The 14,977-nt window shown below is 45.5% G+C and overlaps 1 long non-coding RNA gene across 1 annotated transcript in view; it reads left to right on the top strand.

Annotated features, from left to right (window-relative positions):
• Positions 1-1,954: 1,954 nt before the first annotated feature.
• LOC130543564 (uncharacterized) overlaps positions 1,955-14,977 on the top strand; it is an 85,207-nt gene continuing 72,184 nt past the window's right edge. The window contains exon 1 of the long non-coding RNA XR_008959009.1: positions 1,955-2,128. This is a non-coding gene — a long non-coding RNA (uncharacterized LOC130543564). The remainder of the gene's footprint in view (positions 2,129-14,977) is intronic.

Raw genomic sequence — 14,977 nt, 5'->3', positions numbered from 1 at the left:
AAGGATCTGAAACCGGAAAGGTTGGCCCTCCTTAGTCACAGGATGTGTCAGTCATTTCAGCTTGGTACATGGCAGTGAACCTACAAGAACTTTTCTTTCACACTGGAATCAGGAACCTAAGCCTTAGGATGTAGTGAATTTAAGTAAAAATTCTTTGGCTGGAAATTGAAAGAAAAGTGAGTTAAAAGGATAATCACGTTTAGAATATGTAGAATCCAGAGAAGGTAGGCCAGGCATTAACTTATGAGAGAAGGATTTAATTTTTTTTTTTTGAATTTGTAAACCATTCTATCAGAAATCCGTGTGTGGTGCACGCTGCTGTGTGAAATGTTGTAATGGTAAATAGTTTTAGCTAGCCAAAGATGGAGATATTTATCAGAAACACAAAAACTGTCTAAAGCACTTTTTGAGACCATACAGTTGGAAGCCTAGAGTTGGGTTGTAATCAGAGGGGGCCAAGTCAAGAGATTATTGGTATTTAGAAGACTCTCCAGAACTACGGGATATATTAAATATAAAACATGTCTCAATTCTGGATGTAGATTTATGGGCCCAGGGGTGACTCTTAACTTCATTCCAGCTGATTTCCGATACACGTGAGGCATAGAGTTTGGCTCATAGCGGACAATTCAAGTACTGTTTGTTCTTCAATGTATCTTCAAGCTTCTGGAACTATCCTGTCATCTAGGTGGTCAATGTAATGAAACTGAGTTATCCTCATGGGGCAGATGCTTGATCATCCAGCCACACCCCAAGTATAAAGGCAGGGAGAGAAACTTACGCATGATTCACACCACTTATCTATGACTCTTTTCTTAAATTGTGCCTTTATTTCCACTAAATAGCTCTGCAGTGGCTCAAATCTGTCACTCTGTGGCACCCAAAGCAGTTCAGGCATGGAAAAGAAAGGCTGTTTCTGTTTACTTTTCAAACCACATGCCCACGTGAATCGGGAAGCCTGTTTATTTCCATGTTCACATGAGAAATGCTCTCCTTCCCCTGGCGGCCTCAGCTCCACATGTTCGGGTCGTCTGTATCATGGTACGCAGGTGCAAGCACGTGAGTCCCATCAGAGCGTGTTAATGCCAACAAGACCTGGCTCTGAGGAAGCCGCTTAGGAAATCTCTCCAAGTTTCTACAACCCAGCCATTTGCCTGCATTAAAACAGCCTGGACGTGCATAGTCCTCTTCAACATCTTCCAAGTGTCCCCTAAGCGGCTGCCGTGGAGGCCATGAGTCCGGAGGAAACTCACCGCCTTCATCGCCTCCATAACCCTTCCTACCAGCGAGGAGCCTGCCCCTCCAGGTCTCCAAGTCTTCTGTGAGGCTCTTCGGGAAGTGGGCACAGCTGCCCTCTCCATTAACTTGAATCAGCTGTTCCTTCTGCATCAGGTGAACTCCCTTTTCACGTTGAGACCAAATGACTCAATTTCTCGTAGGCAGGGAGTTAGTCCCTGACTAATTTGTATGCACTAATTTGGTAAATGCGAAGATTTGCTAAAAACCTCAGGCCTGACACACCCTGGCAGACGATGGGGGCAAGAAGGCCAAATGCCGATCTGATGGATGCCCCTTAAGAGGCAAAGAAGCCAAGCTTTACTGCAAGGTGGATGCAGCCTTTATAACTGGCTGATGACTGTGTCTCCCTCTGAGCACCCAGGGTATGGGACAGGGTGGGACAGAAATGACAGGTAAGTTCATCTCATAGGCCACATCTCAAGAGCCGCTAATGGCCACTTGAGCAACTTCTGAAGAGGGATTGTGGGGCTTCGTCCAGGCTCCCAGGAAACAGATCTGTGATTGTCTGGTTGGGTCTGCTGTGGGCTCAGGGTGAAGGAGCAGCAGTGTCTGGCATCCTGGGTAGGTTACCTTACACAATAGGCAAGAATGTTCCTGATCAATTTTTCCATCAGGGAAGCCAGATCAAATTTAACTTGGCCTCCAACCTCCACAGGTTGGCCCAACATCCAACACCCCTGAAAGAAGCTCCTTGAGGCTGCCTCGAAAAGAAGTCAGGCTCCAATCGGGGATGCGCCTTGGAGAGCTGAGGAGATTCCTTAAGCTGTTGTGGCTTCCACAAGCTTGCTACTTGGGGCACCCACCATCCGTTTCTACAGTGGGATTGGCAGTAAGTGCTTTAACTCGATGGGGAATTGATTACTAATTTGCTTGTTTGGAGGAATGAGGCAGAAGGGAGGAGCTGAGGAGACCATGCCTTACTCAGAAGCTGGTCATGGGGGAAGAAAAGTGCTCTTTGTCCCGTGGCAGCTCTGGAACGGAAAGAAAAGCAGGTCAAACGCCTGGGGCCTGTGTACATGCTGCCCTCTCCCACCCCCGACGGACAGGTGATGGAGGGGGTGGGCAGGAGAGAGGGAGGTGACAGGAGACTGGACAGGTGGGAGTCCTGTGTGATTTTTTTTTTTTCTTTTAACTGCATTGACCATGGCTTCTAACTTTGATAAGGCGCCGATTAATGGGAAATATTGATAATTTGAGTATATATGTGGCAATAAAGGGAGCTGACTCACAGTTTTGGGCAAAGAGGACATCCACGTAGGTATGAAAGTATCCGCTTTGCGTATAAAGACTTTGCTTTTCCTTCTGTAGAAATAACTCCTAATTCTATAAATCTATAAATCTATGGAAATGAACTATAACATGCTAAAGGATTTTCTTCTGGCTTATTTTTTGTTTGTGACTATTGTGGCAGCTAAACTGATTTCTAATTTCTAAATCGCAAAAGTGTCTATCCCTATCAAACTCCCTTTTTTCCCCCCACCATTCTATATTCCTTCAAAGACACTGGGGACATTGCCCAATTAAGTCTTCAGGATAAATTCCTTCCATGGCCCCAATATGCTTTAAAGAATGAGGAGAAACAAAATATGCTCATTTTCCTTGGAAAATTAGCTGGGGCTATTTTATGAATTGAAACTCTTAAAATTAAATCATTTCATTTGAAAGAAGCCAGAACACATATTCATTCTCGATGCTTCCTGCCTCTTGGTGGGATGGTAGACGTTTCCAGAAAACTGCCTTGCCAAAGTTCCACAAGTCTGGTCTTTAAACCTGTTTTCCAAGCCTGCCCTCCAGTTGTTTGTGGAGAAACATGCCTTTCATGGTAAATGGAAACATACCCAGTGTCAAGTTCCATGCTCTTAGTTCTAAAATTAGAAAGTATTGCGGGGAGGGGTGGTGTGGTGACGAGTGTAGGACTGATGGTAGTTACTCGGAAAGAAACTCAAATTAGATGGGATTGTACAGATTTTGTAATATGTGTTTTCTTTTATTTTTCTCATAAAAGTCAGAGACTTTCGTAAGAAGAGCAAAGGGGGGATGTGCTCTCAGGGAGAGAGTGAGGAGAGAGCTACGGTCCTTCATTTACAGTTTATGTTAAAATAGGAAGCTCTGCCCCCTGCCCCAATTCCTCCCACCCCCTCAATACTGTAGTTCTCTATTTTCTCTTTATTTTTCTTCTAAAAGCAAAGAGCAATGGATGGATAGATGGACAGCCAGACAGGTGTGTGTGTGTGTGTGTGTGTGTGTGTGTGTGTGTGTGTGTGTGTTAACCTTGGGAAATTTCTAAAAATTTGCTGTTCTGCCTCTGAATTTTCTCTGACGGTCTTCTCCTGTCTTCTTTGCCCCAGTGCACCTGTCCCCAGGACACTGGGTGTCTTGACCTTTCTGAGTTTCTGAGCAAAACTATGATGGTGAGTGTCCCAGCTACCAGAGCCAGAGGTGAGATAGGAGAGAAGAAGGGGCTGGTGTCCAGGAACGTCCTCCTGCTGGGGCTAATACATGGTTTTCTTTTCCCTTTGGCTCTACCAGGAGGGGAGGAAGTAAGTAGGATAGGTCCTTGCCCTCAGTCCCAGGTAACATGATCAGTTTAGCCTGCCAATCAAATCAGAGTTCTGCCAGACCCATTCTATGCCTGCTGGTTTGTTCACTTCCTCCTTTGTTTAGGTCTTAGGTCCTTTTATCTAAATGTGAGCTCTCCTCTTCATGTCTGCCATGATTAGACAGCCTTCTGGAGCACAGGGACTTGGCTTTATTTCTCCAAGTCTGTCTTCAGGGTTTGATGCAGTGGCCAGTACATAATGAGATTTCAACAAACATTTGTTTTGTTTATGAAACAAATACTTATTTATGAAAGAGAGAGAGAGAGAGAGAAGGAGCAGAGGGGAGGGGCAGAGGGAGAGGGAGAAGCAGACTCCCCCTGAGCAGGGAGCCCAATGTGGGCCTCAATCCCAGGACGCTGGGATCATGACCTGAGCCAAAGGCAGACGCTTAATGACTGAGCCGCCCAGGCGCCCCTCACCAAGCATCTGAATGAGCACATTCTCTTTAGCACAATTACTGATGCCCAGTATGTACAAGGCCCGTACCTAGGACTGCGTGTGCCAGAGGGGGAGGAGTGCCCTGGTGACTCGGCACCCACACCATGCAAGGTCCTAGTCAGGTGAGGGAGAGGAAAGACATCTACCGTGGCGCTCGAGGCAGAAATGACACCTGCCGACAGGTGCAGACGGACGTTGGCGCACACATGTGCACGTAGTAATAAAACGCCTGTTTGTTCAGTGTACATGTTTTCAATCTAAGATTTCTGAATGGTGTTTCAGGTTTCTAGCCTCCATACTTCCCACATCAGCCAAGCCACTTTAGAAGCTGCACTTTGATGCGTCCCTTCTCTCTCCAGTCTTTGTGGGGGCTTTGACTTGAATCTGAAACACATTCCCCTTGCCCCCGCCCCGCCCTGATTCTGTGGCTCCTCTTCCTCATTTCCTGCAGCCCTTGGCAGGGGATACTTAGCCCGCAGCTCTAGAGGCAGAGGTCTTCTGATGAGCAAAGGTGTGCTGTTTGCAACAATGGGTGGTGGTTGGAGCAAAACAGCCAAAATTAATCTCGGGTGGGCATGGGCTTTGTTCTGGAGAAATCCCTCACTACTGTGACCTGTAGAGCAAAGGGATTTGAGGACAAGATTTGCAGCCTGGCTCGGGAGGAAGAGTGCGAGAGGAGTGGGATGGAGGGAGGAGGTCACATTTACTCTCACAAAAAGAAAAATCCAGAAGGCCCAACGGACTTCTGTTGGTTGCTAGCTGGTGGTGGTGAAGGCAGGAGGGCAGGAGGAGAGGCCGGGGTCTGGTTTGGAGCTGCTGGAGGAGCCGGAAATCATGGGTGGAGTTTGCTGCTTTGTTTCAAACAATTAAGATGATGTTGCCAAAGGGGGAAAGTTTGAAATCTGAAACTTGTGGCAGAAGTTATTCTGCAATTCTCCATTCATTTGACATTAAAATGTGAGGTAAATAAACACCCTTGCTAGTTTGGAAACCTAGTAACACAGGAGGTCCCAGAGGCCCGATGGGGCCACCTGCATCTGGATCCGCCCTCCCCCCCCCCCCCCCACGTCTCTATTCTAATGGCTGATTTGTGTCCAAGGAGGGAGGGCACGAAGTGACTTTTGTGCCCTGTGTCTGGGCTGAGGAAGGGGGGCTGGGGAGAAGGGTGGTGGTGAGGCTTTTCTCCAGCCTGGCCCTGGAATGTGGCCTCAGGCAGTGAAGCCTTTTGAGAAACTAGGGAAAGCTACAGACTTGCCTTGGTGCTCACCCCCCACACCGAGCATGCGCATAGGAATGTATACAGGGGCTTCCTGGCCCCCCTGAGCCCACCCGTGGGTCCCGAGCACTTTGTAATTCCTTTGCTCCCAAAGATGTGCCCTCACTTCACCTCCAGAATCAACTCTGAGTCCTCATCACGGTGTTCGGACTTGCCACGCCAGGGCCCCAACCGCCCTTCCCAGCCCCTCCTGTAGCCCATTTGGTGCGGCCATGCGCAGGCTTGGGGCTGCTGTTCTGCCACTTGCTCTCCTGTCCCAGCCCCAGCCACCTCTCACTTCGCCTTTGCAATGCACTGCTTGAACGAGGGCTTCCCCAGCCCTTTCGGCTGCAAGTATATGCTCTTCTTAACAATTTCCAAGTGCCTGGACTTTAGTGTAGTCATCATCTGGTGCTGGCTATGATTTCACCTTCTATGTGTCACCTGATATCTATCCAGGCCCACGGAGGATAAGTCCCTAGAGGGCAGGCAGTGTCCCCCGCCCACCACGTGTCCCTAGGTTGAATAGTACTTAGGGTCCAGGATAATGCCCAGTTTTGAGGTTTGAGGGGCTTAGGAAATGTGGGAGAGAATAAATGATAAGGGTAGAAAAATCTCAACTACCTGAAGATTGGCAGGGAGCTGGGCAGGGATGGGACTGTTAACTACTGATGCCTAGAGTCCTACAAAGATGGGGAGGGGGCTTGGCTGTATGTGCTGGCAGACCTCCCCCCACCCCCACCCCCCAGCAGAGCCCCAGACCCTGACACCCTGTGCAGGACCAAAAAAGAAAGGGAAAACTCACAGGATGCAAGATGATATGAGATGGATTTTTAAAAAAATGACAATATACATTCTTTGCATATGGCATTGAGTGAAAAGTTTTCTGGAAAAAACTACTGTCGTTCATATTTCATGGGAAGCTCCAGGCCTTTATAGCATTTTTGACTCTTCCAGTCTCCCTCTCTTTTTCTTAAACCAAAGGGTTCTTTGCTCTTTACCAAACAATTTAGGCCTTGTTCTCATTTTTCACTTGGGATATTTAAAATGCTCTCGGGAAACAGTCCTACCATTCAGAAATTCCAAATATATCCGCGAGCCTTTATTATTCTTCAAGGTTACAGGAATTTTCCTTGGAAACTGTTTGAACTTGAGTGGAAGTTTTGCCTTTCACATCTCCTCTTGCTTTTAAAATGAGTTTGGTAAATTGAAGTCTCTGAACTTGTATTTACTTATTTGTTTATTTTGCCACAGTTAGTCTGTCTACATATGCTTTGTCATGAAAAAACAAACAAGCAGAAAGTGATTCCAGGCCCTCCCCCTAAATTTCCTTCTAACAATTAACCCAGTGAGATATTACAGTGTGTCGTTCGTTACCTTCAGCACAAAGCTGGTATTGACATTAACAGATGAAGCCAACTGAACATAAAAAAAAGACGTCTTTTGGCATCTCTTTTAACAATCTGAACAAAACCTCGAAAGCCATTGCATCTTCCGATCCCAACTTTGTAAATGAGACCCCTGAATATGCCAGCTTTTTGTGCCAAGACTCTGGTCGGAAAAGACTGGGGTCTATGGGCGGTTGGGGGTAGAAACAAAAGCGCCGGCATCCAGGGTGCGGAGGGGAGCATGCTGTTGGTCTCCCTCCTCACCTGACATTTGGGAGTGGAACATGACAGTGCTGGCACGGTAACCTTGCCCATACGGCAAGTGTGTTGGCTCCCGAGCCGCTTCCGCGTCCCGGCAATCTGTCCTGCCAGGCTCAGCGCAAGCTGTGAGGCCCACTTGGAGCCAGATCCTGCCAACACTCTCCTGGGCTACACCCGGGAGCCAGGAGGAGGGACCAAGTGTCGCTCTGCGGGAAATAGGAGGGCTGCCTCCCTGCAGGGAGCCCTGAACGGCAGCGTTGAAGGACTCACACAAAGGGGGCGACATCTCGCCTGACACTGGCCTGTAACTGAAAGGGCGTGCAGTGGGGCCTGACGTGTGTTCTGTGCTCTCCTACAGTTGGGTTTGACCAGCTTTGGTGAGAGGCTTACATGACCTGGGCTCATCATCCTTCCTTCTTTAGTAGCTGCGTGTCCTTAAGAACCTCATCTAACCTGGGGCACCTGGGTGGCTCAGTCGGTTAAGCGTCTGCCTTCAGCTCAGGTCATGATCCCAGGGTCCTGGGATGGAGCCCCCTGCATCAGGCTCTCTGCTCAGCGGGGAGCCTGCTTCTCCCTCTCCCTCTGCCCCTGCTTGTGCTCTCTCTCTCTCTTGCTCTCTCAAATAAATAAAATCTTTAAAAACAAAACTAAACAAACCCAAAAAATGTCATCTGTGAAATGTGGATAATAATGTCAGCCCTCCCTCCCTTCCTCCAGATTGCTGTGAAGAGTAGGCGAGCATTTGGTAATTTGTAAAATGTTATCAAACAGAGGTGGGGTGGCATTATGTCTGTCTGGGGCTCCGTGCTAAGAGTCTGCACTCTGGGAAAGGGCCCTGGCCTCCAGGCAACTGGCTCTTGGCTTGTGTTTACTGAGACATTTGGCTTCACGGTTATCTTTCAAGGCCCATCACCCTGTTCTATCTAGTCTCACCTGTCCTGCTTCCCCTGGGACCTCGGCCAAAGCGCTCCACCTGTCTGCCTGTGCCTCAGCTACTCCCTCTGGAAAATGGGTCTGCTCTGTAACTCCACCTGTCCTAGGGAGACCCAGCAGAGCAAATCATGTTCATTCTGAGCCAGCACTTACGGAGAGTCTGCTCTGTGCCTGGCACTTAAGGTGGGATTATGAATTAAAGAAAACTTCTGCCCTAGACGAAGAGACAGGCAAGTGATTGGTCCACTCTGGGGCAATGCAGTTCAGTTACACAAGAAAAATGGGGACGATGCCGTGGAGACCACCATGAGCCCTGCACTTAAGCAGCAGAATTAGAACGGACCTTCTTGCCAACTTCTTCTCACTGACACTGCTGCAGAAGAACCGTGCTGTGCTCTTCAGGGAGACAGCAGGAAGGCAGGAGCCATTCCTGCTTCTCACACAGGGTTGGTCTCTGCAACGTGCCGAGCCCCAGGGGGAGAGGCTCGTACACTTCTCCTAGTGTTCAGAGAGAGTCTTACATTGTACAGAGTCCTGAGCAACCCCAGGGGCACCCAGCGTAGGGTGGTGTCACACCTGGGCACTTTGCTAACTTGCCCGCTGCAAGTTCTTTCTTATTGGGGCCAAAGTCTCGCTAAGCAGTTACAGTGTTGATAAGGGGGTGGTGAATGATCAACCCACAGCGAACCTGGAAGAAGTCAGGAGTGGCAGGAGGTCAGCCTTCCCTGACTCACCGACTCTGCGACTTTTCCCGGCCACACCTCCAAGCTGATGAGAGGTCTTATTCTGTCCCCCCCTGCAGCCGAGGAGAGGACATTGTCTGGATATAGGTTGATGGTAGGGCGCTTGATGGTAGACACAGAGCCAACTAAGTCACACAGAAATGATTTCTTTTGGTCATGCATGCAGGCATCCTTCCACTTGCTTCTAACTATTGTACCGAAAGGGCTGGGCTCATTGGGGTATAACAGGAAACAGCTTCTTCTTTCTCTTTTATCACTGTCCATCCAAATTGCTCTGTCCCATGTTTCACTGGTCAACATCTCAGGCAGGTCCCATACTATTCAGTCCCTTTCAGGTATTCATGAACTGTTCCCATGTTGGAGTATTAAAAAGCCTAATCCGATATACATTTACAACTGTTTCCCATCGAACCGGAAGCTATTTCCCCTCTCCCAGCTCAGGCCTGACCCAAGCTCAGAAAGGTGTCACCGTCTGCCTTTTATCATTGCATTGTCTCTTGCCTTTCATTAGCTGCTTGTGACCCTCCAAGGTAGGGCAGAGAGTGGGGAGAACAGGAAAAGAAGCAAAGCTGTCTTTTTACTTAACTGAGCCTGCTGTAACCCAGCCATTGGTGTCCTCTAAATACAGATGCTCAGATACTGGTTTTTTTCTTATAAGGTCACCTTAGTGGGTCCTTTAGATGTGCCCCACCCAACCCAGGGCCTGCGCCTTGAAGTGTCTACACTCAGACTGATGTCCTCCCGGCTGACTCTTATGATTCCCCTTCAGCTCTGGTGCCAGTGGGATACTCCACGTGGCCATCAACTGCCAGGTACACCTCTCTCTGGCAGTAAGGCCCCTGGCCGCTCACATCAAGAGGACTTAAGCCTAGCTACCATCTGCAGAGTCCACATGGCCCCCAGAGAAGTTTTTTACCCATTGTCGCAGCAAACTCTGGAAGTGCAGGCCTTGCCCAGGGACTTTTTGTTCCCCAAGATGGTGGCAGCCAGGGCGGGCCTACAAGACCATGCAGCTGAGCGAGCATCCAACAGGAAGGGAGATGTTAGTCTCTGCTCCTGGCACCCCTGTTCTCTGAATGGTCCTTTTGGGGCCATCTTGCTTGGCTCAATGATGGCACGGGCACTCCCTTCCCTTCTCCAATCTGAGTGGAAAAGTAAAATAAATACACAATACTTCTTACTAGAACTCCCTTACAATCAACCCCAAACTATGACTATGTTCACCTCTGTTGTTTTGGCCAACTCTTAACAAATCTTACATGGAAGAAAGCTGCATCTCTCTTTAGAATCTGGGGTCCCTTGTTATCCATCTCAACTTTGGGCATCAGCAGAAAATCTCAAAAAACAGAAACAATTCTAATTTAACTTTCTGTCATTCACTAATCCATTCATTCATACTATGTATTCACCAAATACCCAGCATGCACCGTGCGCCCAGGCCTGTGCCAAGGTGTGCCCAGGAAGAAGCAAGACTGGCCTGGACTTGGCCCTCTTCTGGGTATGCTGGGCACATCCACCATCTGCTGGCCTCTTGAAATCTCTACGTTTGATGATCTCAACATCCTAGCAACTGAAACTCTGTTATTCTTCACTGGTGCGTGACTAGAAAGACAGAGCTTCATATTTGTCATAATGGTCCCAATTGCTACAAGATCCCAAAGTGCCTTTGGGGTCACTGCTAATAACTTAATCATCAGTGCTGTTTTATTGTTGAGTGTATGTTGTTGATATCTGATTCTTTAGCCAGTACAAACTTCCTTATGCTTCTGTCTTAAACTAAATATATGCATGCTCTGAGACAGAAGTGGTTCCCTAGAGTCAGAATGTATGCTAAATCCTAACACCCCGTTATTTGACACACTGAGTTCAGGACTTTTTTCTGTTTGTGTATAAAGTAGTTCATAATCCAACATACACATTCATACACGTATATGTGTGTGTGTGTGTGTAAATTGTTCCCACTTTTTTGTGTATTTTCTTTTATTACATTGAATTTTCCTGGTATTTTCCCTTTTAACAACAACAACAAAAAAGTAAATAAAGGTGCCCACTTTCTGGCTTAAATGGATAACTCATTGAAATGATTAATTGAACTTGATTTTTTAAAATGCAAAGTCATATGTTTTAAAAACACTGCTCCTGTTCCTGGAACTGCCAGTCAGAAACATTCAACTTAGAATGTCTGCCTTGTTCCTGAAGTTGGAGTCTATGTGTTTTGATTTTGTGGGAATTTTTTTCTCATCTCATTAAACCTCAGCATAGATGAAAGTTTTGATCTCATCCAGGGAAAAACACCAGAGAATCTTTATTGTTGCCAACTATTACATGTTAAAAGTCTTGCTTTCTAACCCTGGTTCCCTGATGTAATATATAAATCTCGTTAACCTTATAAATATGATTTTTCAAGAGTAAGAAACTTTTCCCTTCTTCCTTTATTATGTCTAATTTGCATACCAGCACATAGTCCAAGTGTTGGCAGATAATAATATTTTAAAGGGCATTGAAGTATAAGAATAACTACGTACTTGCAGATGTGTTATGAAATATACCCCATTAGTCACTTTTTATTTGAAAGGCAGAAAAATAGGCACCTAGCAACAGCATGTCGTCATTCAGGATTAGAGAAAAGCCATTTTACCTCTAGGAGATATTACCCCTCTTTGGGGGGCTGTCAGGCTAGTACATTTAATTACACAAAAGACCCTCACAAGAGACTCGGCTGTTGATTGTCCATATGCATGGTGAATGACAGTAATGACATCCCCCAAAGGATGGCTTTTGGCAGCAGCGGCTGACAGGGGGCTTCTTATTGGGAGCCTTCCAGACAGGTTCACAAGTCAGTCCTGTGCAGAGAGACGTCGAGGCTCTGCTTGAGAACTGCGCTTTCTCTTCTGGAAAGCCACCGTCCTTCCTCCCCTTCTTTCCCTCTGAGTAGATTAATAGGAGGGTGTGCACCCCCAACAGAACCCAGAAATGAGGATCCAGCCCCCAGTAATTATTCAGGACCTGCCTTCCCCTGTCGGCCACAGGGGAGAGCATCAAAATGTTGAGCCCACATTAACATCCAAATAGACCAAATTTCTAGAAGGTTCTTTTCTCATACCATTTAGGACAAGTAAGAAGTAACAGGAGGCAAGCAAAGGTGATGAAGAGAAGAGAGATCAAAATCTAACATTCAGTTGGGAAGAAATTCCTTCAGGAATCCCTATAGGTGCTTGCATCGGGACCGCACAATGGAGGCTTTGGGGCACCCAAGGCCATCCTGCAGACGTTCGCGGAGACCCTATGGCAAATTCAGGGGTTCAGACTCAGGATATACAGCCTTGCACTCAAGTAGTTCCCTTTCAGGCGGAGGAGCTTGGAATCAGAAATGTCCCAGAAAAATTATGCTCTCTCAGCGTCATGGAGACTTGGGAACAGGAGAAATTAACATATGATCAAATCAGCATCTTGCCTTCAAGTCTTTTCTACATTGGCTAAGTAGAAGAATGTAGAGTGAAGCAGTGCAGTGGGGATTCACCTGCTTGGGGAAGCTGGGACTTGGGGGAGATGGGCTTCCTTCTCTCCTTAAAAACAATAAAGGAAAGAAGGGAGGGAGGCAGAGAGAGAGGAGTACAAGAGCAAAAAATGGTACCCATGAGAAGTAGATACTGGTGATCGTTGCACAACATTCTGAGTGTACTTAATGCCACTTAAAAATGGTTAAAATGGAAAATTTTATGTTATATATATTTTACCGCAGTTTTTAAAATACTGTAATATACCAAAACTCATTGAATTGTACATTTTTATGTTAATTGAAAAAATTTTTACTTTTATTCCAGTATACTTAATGTACAGTGTTACATTAGTTTCAGGTGTACAATATAGTGATTCAACACTTCCATACATCACCCAGTGCTCATCACAATGAGTGTGCTCTTAATCCCTCTCTCCTATTTCACCCATCCCCCCACACCTCCCCTCTGGCAACCATCAGTTTGTTCTCCATGGTTAAGAGAGCTGTCTTGTGGGGCACCTGGTGGCTCAGCCGTTAAGCGTCTGCCTTCAACTCAGGTCATGATCCCAGGGTCCTGGATCGAGCCCCGCATTGGGCTCCCTGATCGGGGGGAAGCCTGCTTCTCCCTCTCACACTCCCCTTGCTTGTGTTCCCTCTCTCGCTGTCTCTCTCTGTCAAATAAATAAATTAAATTAAATAAAAAAAAAGAGAGAGAGCTTTCTTGTTTGTCTCTCTCTTTTTTCTCCTTTATTTGTTTTGTTTCTTAAATTCCAATATCAGTGAAATCATATGGTATTTGTCTTTCTCTGACATATTTAGCTTAGCATTATACTCTCAAGCTCCATCCACATTGTTGTTAATGGTAAGATTTCATTTCTTTTTATGGCTGAACAATATTCCAGTGTGTGTGTGTGCACATATATGTCACATCTTCCTTATTCATTCATCTATCAGTGGACACCTGGGCTGCTTCCATAGTTTAGCTATTGTAAATAATGTGCAATAAACATAGGCATGCATATATCCTTTCAAATTAGTGTTTCCATATTCTTTGGGTAAATACCCAGTAGTCCAATTACTGGATCCTAGGGGAGTTCTATTTTTAATTTTTTGAGGAATCTCCATACTGTTTTCCATAGTGGCAGCACCAATCTGTAGTCCCACCAACAGTGCATAAGGTTTATTTTTTTCTCCACATTCTCGCCAACACTTGTTGTGTCTTGTGTTTTTGATTTTAGACATACTGACAGGTGTGAGGTGATAGCTCATGGTAGCTTTGGTTTGTATTTCTCTGATGAGTCATGTTCAGTATCTTCATGTGTCTGTTGGCCGTCTGGATATCTTTTTTGGGGAGATGTCTGTTTATGTCTTCTGTTCATTTTTAAATTGGATTATTTGTTTTTTGAGTGTTGCGTTGTATCAGTTCTTTACATATTTTGGATACTAACTCTTTATTGGATATGTCATTTGCAAATATCTTCTCCCATTCAATAGGTTGTTTTTTAGTTTTTTTTATTGTTTCCTTTGCTGGGCAGAAGCTTTTTATTTTGATGTATTTCCAATAGTTTATTTTTGTTTTTGTTTCCCTTGCCTCAGGAGACATATCTAGAAAGAAGTTGCTACAGCTGATGTCAGAGAAATTACTTCTTGTGCTCTCTTCTACAATTTTTATGGTTTCAGGTCTTACATTAAGGTCTTTAATCCATTTTGAATTTATTTTTGTGTTTGGTGTAAGAAAGTGGTCCACTTCCATCCTTTTGCAAGTAGCTGTCCAGTTTTCCCAACACCATCTGTTGAAGAGATTGTCTTTTTCCCATTGCATAGTCTCACCTCCTTTGTCAAAGAGTAACTGGCCATATAATTATGTGTTTATTTCTGGGCTCTTTATTCTGTTCCATTGATCTATGGGCCTATTTTTCTGCAAGTACCATACTTTTTTGATGATTACAGCTTTGTAATATGTCTTACAATCTGGGATTGTGATATCTTTGGTTTTGGTTTTCTTGTTCAAGATTGCTTTGGCTATTTGGGGTCTTTTGTGGTTCCATACAAATTTTAAGATTGTTCTAGTTCTGTGAAACATGCTGTTGGTATTTTGATGGGATTGCATTAAATCTGTACATTGCTTTGGGCAGTATGGACATTTTAGCGATATTTGTTCTTCCAATCCATGAGCATGGAATGTCTTTCTGTTTGTGTCTTCGGTTTCTTTCATCAGTGTTTTATTGTTTTCAGAGTATAGGTCTTTCACTTCCTTGGTTAAGTTTATTCCTAGGCATTTTATTATTTTGAGTGTTAATTATAAATGGGATTGTTTTCTTAATTTCTCTTTCTGCTGCTTCATTATTAGTGTGCATAGAAATGCAAGGGATTTCTTTACATTTATTTTGTGTCCTGTAGTCTTACTGAATTCACTTATCAGTTCCAGGAGTTTTTTGATGGAGTGTTTGGGTTTTCTGTATATAGTATCATGTCATCTGCAAATAATGAACATTTTTCATTTATGCCCTTGATTTTGTAGAGTATGTCCCCTCTAAACCTACTTTGTTGAAGGTTCTTAT

Source organism: Ursus arctos, unplaced genomic scaffold (genome assembly GCF_023065955.2).
Source record: "Ursus arctos isolate Adak ecotype North America unplaced genomic scaffold, UrsArc2.0 scaffold_13, whole genome shotgun sequence".
NCBI lineage: Eukaryota > Metazoa > Chordata > Mammalia > Carnivora > Ursidae > Ursus > Ursus arctos.
Note: the sequence above shows the minus strand (reverse complement) of the source record. Positions and strands in the feature narration are given on the sequence as shown.